General features: G+C 50.8%; 1 protein-coding gene and 1 pseudogene across 4 annotated transcripts in view; both read right to left on the minus strand.

Moving 5' to 3' along the window:
- PNOC (prepronociceptin) overlaps positions 1-1,486 on the minus strand; it is a 28,559-nt gene extending 27,073 nt beyond the window's left edge. The window contains exon 1 of one of the 4 annotated variants that reach the window (XM_040236969.1): positions 1,400-1,486. The gene's annotated coding sequence lies outside the window, so the exon portion shown is untranslated. Of the gene's footprint in view, positions 1-1,140; positions 1,227-1,399 lie in introns of those variants that run through there. The other 3 variants (XM_040236853.1, XM_040236896.1, XM_040236781.1) reach the window with 3 other exon arrangements.
- Positions 1,487-5,342: 3,856 nt separating this feature from the next.
- LOC120861378 lies at positions 5,343-6,013 on the minus strand (annotated as a pseudogene).
- Positions 6,014-7,427: the final 1,414 nt, after the last annotated feature.

A 7,427-nucleotide genomic window follows, 5' to 3' on the forward strand; every position in this document is an offset into this window, starting at 1 on the left:
TTTCGGCTTGCTGGCAAATGCCATGCAAAGCTCATCTTTTGTTAGTCTGCCGAACAATGTTATTGGTTATAACTGGGGCAATTATGGGCTGCTCGAGGAAGCGAAACACAGATGTTGAAACCCAGGATCAGGGTATTCAAGTCCAAAGCTGCTTGCCTTAAATAGTCCGTTTCCCGAATCATCCTGACTTACTTGAAATTCCCCCAGAACTTGGCCATGTTCAGAATGAGATGCGGGAGGATAAAGATGGGTAGCGGTGGGAGGGGAAAGCCAGACCCGCAGGGAGAGAGACGCACAAAGAGAGAAAGAGGAAAAGGAGGCTGAGCGAGAGCCGGAGTTTGGATGACTTCTGAACGTCATTTTCGCAGGACCCCAGCAGAAACCTTTAGGTGGCAGAGATGGGTAGGAGGAAGAAAGATGCAAAAAAGAGAACAGACCTCCGAAAGAATGAGGGTCTGGAGACCAAGGTCAACCCTGCGGAAATAAACGGCGGAATGCACACACAGCGACCGCGATCGGCTGGGTACCGGTCAAGCCCAGGGCAGACTCCGTCTCTTCCCCACACCACCACTAGCGATTTGTGTTCGGTGCCGAGGGGAGCAGGGTTCCCTCGGGATGAAAAAGCCAAATCGCAGTCGAGTTCAGTGATATGTTGAAAAGCAGCCTGCACCCACTGTGGAAGGAAGTCAGTCACAGAGAGAAACCCCTCCTAAAGTGTGCCTGGAGGGGTAGGTCGGGGGGTGGGGGGCGCTTCCCGACGGTTGCCTTGCAAGGCAAGCCCCCACCACCCCCACCCCCCTCAGTGCCTGCCGCTCCCCTAACCTCACTTCTACAACCGCCTCTTCGCCGCAGACAGCAGTGACAAAGTAAGGACCACACCTGGGGAACGGAAACTTTTCCTCCTTTCCAAGTTCAGCTTTTCTTCGGTATCTCTCTTTAGAATAAAAGCCTTAGCCCTCCCCTCCACCGCTACCCGCCCCCATGAGAGCACAGAAAAGATGAATGAATAAAGGGAGGCCAGCAGCATCTACACTGGACAAAGGAGAGGGGCTGGGGAGACAGCCCTGCCGCCCGCCCGCCACTTCCCCAGGCTCCCAGCAGCGTGTCTTGGGGCGGAGGGCTTCGCGCGCAGTCGCCTACCTGCGAGCTGTCAGTAACCGGGCTCCTCCGGGTGTGAGGCTCCGCGGTGTCAGCCACACCGGCATATATATCCTCCCCCCACACGCACAGCCCTCCCCTTCCCTGCCCACCTCGATGACACACACACACGGCTGACCCCCTTAATCAAGCGAGCAGCAGAACCTACAGTCCTTCCTGACTGTTCCCCGCCCGCCTTGGCTCTGTGCTCAGACCTGTGACATCTCAGGCTCCCCATCAGGCCACCCCCCAACTGCTTTACCTGGACGCTGCTCAGCCAGGATCCCACAGCTGCCTCTGCTCTGCTTCCAGAGGCGCTGGGAGGACTGACGGGGAGCTCTGGCAAGTCAGGAAGGGAAAAAAAAAAAAAGCCTCCTGGTGACAGTGACGAGGCAGACCCCAGTCCTGGAGTCTCCTTGAGCAACCTTTTCTCCTGAAGAATGAAGAAGCGGGAGTGGGCAGAAGTGGGGGGAGCTCCCACTGACCAACACAAGCCCAGAGCTGAGTTCAGATGAGTCCCGTCCTGCTATCAACTGCCCCGCAGGCGGCCACAACTAGGCCGCTGGAGGGAATGGCCACACCTGCTATGGGGGGGCCTGGGTGCCTCCCAGGTGCTCACAGTGGAAGGTGTTGAGATAGACTCAGCCCTTCATGCCTGAGATTCTGATTAGAGCGAGTTCTCTCTGTTAACCTCAGGTCTCCTCCTATGAAGGGGGAAAGTCAAATACCTCCCAGGATGGCAGTGTGGGTAGAAAAACGAGCTTCTGTTTGTATTCGGAATCTACGACACCTTTAATAAAGGCGAGTTCTGCACACTCTTCATCTCTTCCCATGGAATCAGACCAACTGAATCTGAAACTCCCTCTGCCAACAGCTTACTGTCACAACAGAGTGCTTTTAAACCTGCTGCTACGCTTAAGGGTGTCACCCCCCGAGCACCTGCCCTGCAGCATGCAGCTTCTTTCCCTTCTCTGTGTGAAAAGAGCTCATGGTCAGCCCGTGAGGGCTCCTCGGGCAAGAAGGGGGTCATGGTGTAATTCGTCTGCTGCCAGGAAAGAAGGACAGGGGAGCCTGGTCTGCTGTAGTCCATGGGCTTGCTAAGAACTGGACACGAGTTACAGATGGAATGACAACAGCAGTCTAGGCAGGGAATGTTTCAACTCTGCACGCCCTTGGGCAGCCCTCCTTTGCCAGCTGCAGGTGAATCACACCAGGACTTCCTCCTTGGCTGTCCCAAGAAGATCCACAAATATTCCAGAATCCCAGGGTTCGAGCCTAGTGCTGCAAGGATCTTCAGCACTCTCTCATGTCTCGAGTCTGGGTCTTGCATCGACCTGAGACTGGATGCAGAAGCATTAAAGAAAGCATCTGCTCTGACTCCTAATGGGTATAGGGTTTCTTCTGAGGGTGATGGAACTGTTCTGGAATTAGATAGGGCTGATGTTGCACAGCATAGTGAATATACTAAAACCTCCACTGAATTCTGTCCCTTAAAACAGTGAACTTTATGTTATATGAATCATATTTCAATTTTTTTGAAAAAACAGCAAGTAAGAGAACAAGCAAGCAACATCTGCCCCAGGTTACGAGCAACAAGTTCTAAGAATAAAGCATCCATTCATCTGTGTAGAAAGGCCCAGGAGACTGGCATACGCACAGTTTTCCGCTTAGGTTTCTATTACCCAAATCTTACACTTCGTTACGATAGGGCAAAGCCACCACTGTGAGCTCTGAGAAATCTGCATGGCATGTGATCAGTTTTGCATCCTGATGTATGTTGGGGACTGGAGCTTGGTTTTACACACACTGTGGCAGATGTTGCTGGTGGCCTACCCAATACCCATTTCCCTGTTCTTCCTTACTATACAGTATCCTGGTTTTATTCTAGGTGGCAAAGTGCTCAGCTAAAAGCCTAGCTTTCCCAGCCTTCCTTGTGGCCAAGGGTAGCCAATGAGAATCAATCTGCCAGTCATTGGGTGGAGCTTCCAGGGAAAACTCTTTTAAGGGGAAATTTTCAACTAGAAGAGGCCTCTTCTTTACCCTACTGCCTGCCTTCCTGGAAACAAATGTGATGAGTGGAGCTTCAGCAACTATCTTGGATCATGAGATGGCTTTGAGGATGAAAGCCATGAACTAAAGATGACAGAGCATCAAAACAGAAGGATTCTGGGTTCTGGATGACTCTGGGCTGCCATACCAATCCTGGATTTCCAATTTCTAACTTTTTTCTAAGAGAAAAAAACTCAGATATTTATTTCAAATGTCAGGATTCGGTTTGCTCTTTGCTCCTAACAAGCCACACCAAAGTCAGAGAATTTGTTAAACAACAAACCACTTATTTGGTTCTTGATCCTGCAGATCGGTTACTTAAGGCTGGGAGAGGCAGGGCAGCCTTGGTCTCAGGTGCTCTATGATTCTGCAGTTGGCTATAGATTGGCTGGTTGTTGGCTGGGGGCACCTTGGTTCTCTCCCAAGTGTCTTATCCTTCCTGTGTCTCTCTCATCCCCTGAGCAGGCTGGTCTGGCATGGTCTGGGGTGCAAGTTCAAGTAAGTATGTCCCAGCCAGGCAAGCACCAAGCAGAAGCATGTAGAATTCCTGGGGGTTACCTAAGCCTGGTGCTGGCACTCCGTTTGCTTTGGCTGTGTGTGTGTGCTCAGTCACATCTAACTCTTTGTGACCCCATGGACAGTAGCCCACCAGGCTCTTCTGTCCATGGACTTTTGCAGAATACTAGAGCAGGTTGCCATCTCCTCCTACAGGGGATCTTTCCGACTCAGGGGTTGAACTCACATCTCTTTTGTCTCCTGCATTAGCAGTTGGATTCTTTACTGCTGGGCCACCTGGGACTGTCATAAGGCCAGTCCAGAGCCAGGTCGGGTGGGGACCCCTAAGGTCAGAGGACAAAGGGGTGACTATACAGAGGCTGTTCACTGGAACCGTTGCTAACTTTAACCACCACGTTTTGTTTCAGCCACTTTCTTGGGTTTTCTGTTACCTGAAGTTGAAAAACATCTTCCATGGTCTTCTTACTTTTGAGCATCTTCCTATTCGCTGGGTGTTGGGTGGCCACACTCTCTTCTTCCCTTGAAGTAGAGAGAAAGAAAAAGCAAGAGTGAAAAGTTGTTTAACGTCTCTGCATTTTTCTTTGCTTCTTTGTGGAAGAAGCAAATGGAAGAATTGAACTGAATGAACTGGAAGTTCCCCTTGGGTTGAATGAAGCTGCATTTTGTGGGGGGCCATTTCCTGTACCACCTGTAGAGGAGGGCAGGAATGAGCCCAGAGGAATTCATGGTCACAGTTGTGTCTGTGTATGTGGGGGGAGTGTGGGAGTGTGAGTGTGGGAGTGAGTGTGTGTGTGTGTGTCTGTCTGTGTATGTGGGGGGAGTGTATGTGTGTGTGTGTGTGAACCTTGCCTCTGGGAAGAGCGGAGCCAAGTAGCAGGGATGCAAACTTCGTGGGTGTAACTTGGGTCCTCAGGGTCACTTAAAGGGCTTCTCCTCTGCACTTGGTAGCTGAATCATGGCACCTTGAGGCCCACGGGCTTCCCTTGGAGGTGGGACTTGGTCTTGGAGCATCAAGCTGCCCTCTGCTCTTCTTAATGACAACACCCACTTACTCAAATCATTGGAGCAGAAAGGTCATCTCTGTCCATACCAGCTCCCCATCCTCTTGCAATCAAGGGGCCCAAGCCAGGTGGCTACAAGCTTTAGAGCTATTCAGTTTTTTTTTTTTTTTTTATTTCATATTGGAGTATGTGCTCAATTGCTTCAGTTGTGTTCAACTCTTCATGACCCCATGGACTGTAGCCCACCAGGCTCCTCCGTCTATAGGAATTTTTTTCCAGGCAAGAATACTGCAATCGGTTGCCAGTTCCTCCTCCAGGGGATCTTCCTGCCCCGGGGACTGAACCCTACTCTCCTGCATTGGTGGGTGGATCTTTTACTCCAGCACCCCCTGGGAAGCCCATATTGGAGTATAGTTGATTAAGAATGTTGTGTTAGTTTCTGATCTACAGCAGTGATTCACGTATGCTATTGCTGCTAAGTTGCTTCAGTCGTGTCCGACTCTGTGCGACCCCATAGACGGCAGGCCATCACGCTCCTCTGTCCATGGAATTCTCCAGACAAGAATACTGAAGTAGGTTGCCATTTCCTTCTCCATACATCTACATATATCTATTCTTTTTTTTCTTTTTGATGGTTGTGTATGGTTTATTAAGTTGTGCATTAGTACAGACACTGGGGCTTGCCCATGGTGCTCTTAATGTACAAGGCCCTGACGTTCTGCCAATTTTTCTTGAGCAATGACACCAGGAAGTCGACCGCTAAGTGGGTGTTGTACACAAGCTCATCATCTGTCATCTTCACGTGGCCAACAGCCCCTGCCAGACACAGCACCTTCTTCATCTGGAACTTGATCGTGGACTTCATCAGCTTTGGCCACCATGGTCTCATTGTGGGTCAGCAAGGAAGGGAACTTGCCAGCCTTGTTCAGGCCTGGGCCCAGGATTCGTGGGATCTGCTTGATCAGAGACTCTGAAGCCAAAAAGGCATCCTATTTCTTGGCCAGCTTCTTGACCAGTTTCTTATTGTTGCTGAGTTTCTTCAGCGCCTCAGTGTCCATGCGGGGGTTATCCACAGCCTTGGCCTCATCACGATGCTGCTGGTCCCCCAAGACACACACGGAGAACTTGGGGCGGGGAGTGGACTTAAGCCTGACGGTGCCCGGGAAGCGTTTGTCCTTCTGAGGGTCATAGTTCTTCAGGCTGGTCTGAAGCTCCACCGTCTCCAAAAGCTTCCGGCACTTTCGGTGGTTCCCATGCAGGACTTTCCGCACCGCCTCATAGAGGGTGTCGGGGGAGACTTTGCTGCTCATGGTTCCCCATGTCGCAATAACTGGAAAAGAGCTCTATTCTTTCAGTTCTAACAGATAAGCCTGGAGGCAGATTTAGAAGCTCTTAAAACAATCACTGGCAAATCTCAGTCAAGGGAGCTGCAGGAGGAAGCAGGCAGGCAGGACTGGGCTCCCACCATGAACTCCTCGACCTTCCACCCACCCAGGACTTGTCCCTCTCAAAGGAAAGAGCCTCCCATCGCCAGGGATTTGGCTGCTGGGAATTTAGTGATTAATTACGGCACCTACCGCGGATTGGTCTCCTTAGTAACCACACTAGCAGGGTCCCAGACGGAGAAGCTGTTTCCTATTTTCAAAGAGGGCAAACCCTCTCCTCACTGTCAAATACCTTCAATCAAAACACAAATGGATTTGAAAATCAAGAGACTCTCCTGTCTCTCTCCAGCCTCTTTTCCCCAGCAGTGGGATTTGATGGTTTTGCAGGGAAAGCTGGGTGATAGTGATTGTTTTAAATGAAGAGTTAGGGGACTTCCCTGGTGGTTCAGTGGTTACGGTGCTATGCTTCCAATGCAGGGGAGCCCAGGTTTGATCCTTCGTTGGGGAACTAGATCCCACCTGCCATAAAGAAGATCAGAGCTCCTACAACTAAGACCTGGCACAATCAAATAAATTAAAAAATAAATAAATGAAGAGTTAGGCAAATCCAGTTTCAAGGCAAAATAGCCCATTGTTGTGGTTTTACAATCCAGAGCATCCAGCCAAGTGCTGGGACTGGAAAGCCAAAGGGGTGAACTCAGGTGTCCCACCCTTGAGAAGCTAGCCTGGGGCACAGGACACACACTGGTGGCTTAGAAATGAGAGAATGAGGGAATACATAATCTGGTGCCAACTGCAGCTCGGCCCGGAAGTGAGAGAGCTGTTTGGGTGAGAAGGGAGAGATGGGATATATTTTCTTACTTTTTGAACAAAATGTTAAGATACTGAAGGTCAATGGCAGGTTCTGAGTGGGTAGGAAGGGGCATCCGGGCTTCATTCTGGGCAGCGTCAGGATTATGGGATATATAGGTCAGCTTGAGCGGCTGGCTGAACAACAGACGTTCGTTTTCTCCCTGTTCCGGAGGCTGGCTGGCTGGGCTTTAGAGGATCCTCCAGAGGCCTCTCTCCTTCTGGCTTCTCCTCCCTGTGTCTTCACGTGGCCTGGTCTCTCTGTGTTCTGTATCTTCATCCCTTCTTAGGAGGACACCCATCATACGGGATCGGGGCCCACCCTGATCGTTCTGTTTAACCTTAGTCACCCCACGTAGACCCCATCTTCAAACAGTCACATTCCGAGACCCTGCGGATGAGCACTTCAACAGACAAATTTGGTGTGTGGCGGCGGGCATGTGTATTAATAACGGGGGGAAGTGATACTGTGCCCATCAGACAAGGGGGA

This window comes from Oryx dammah, unplaced genomic scaffold (genome assembly GCF_014754425.2).
Source record: "Oryx dammah isolate SB20612 unplaced genomic scaffold, SCBI_Odam_1.1 HiC_scaffold_1, whole genome shotgun sequence".
Taxonomy (NCBI): domain Eukaryota; kingdom Metazoa; phylum Chordata; class Mammalia; order Artiodactyla; family Bovidae; genus Oryx; species Oryx dammah.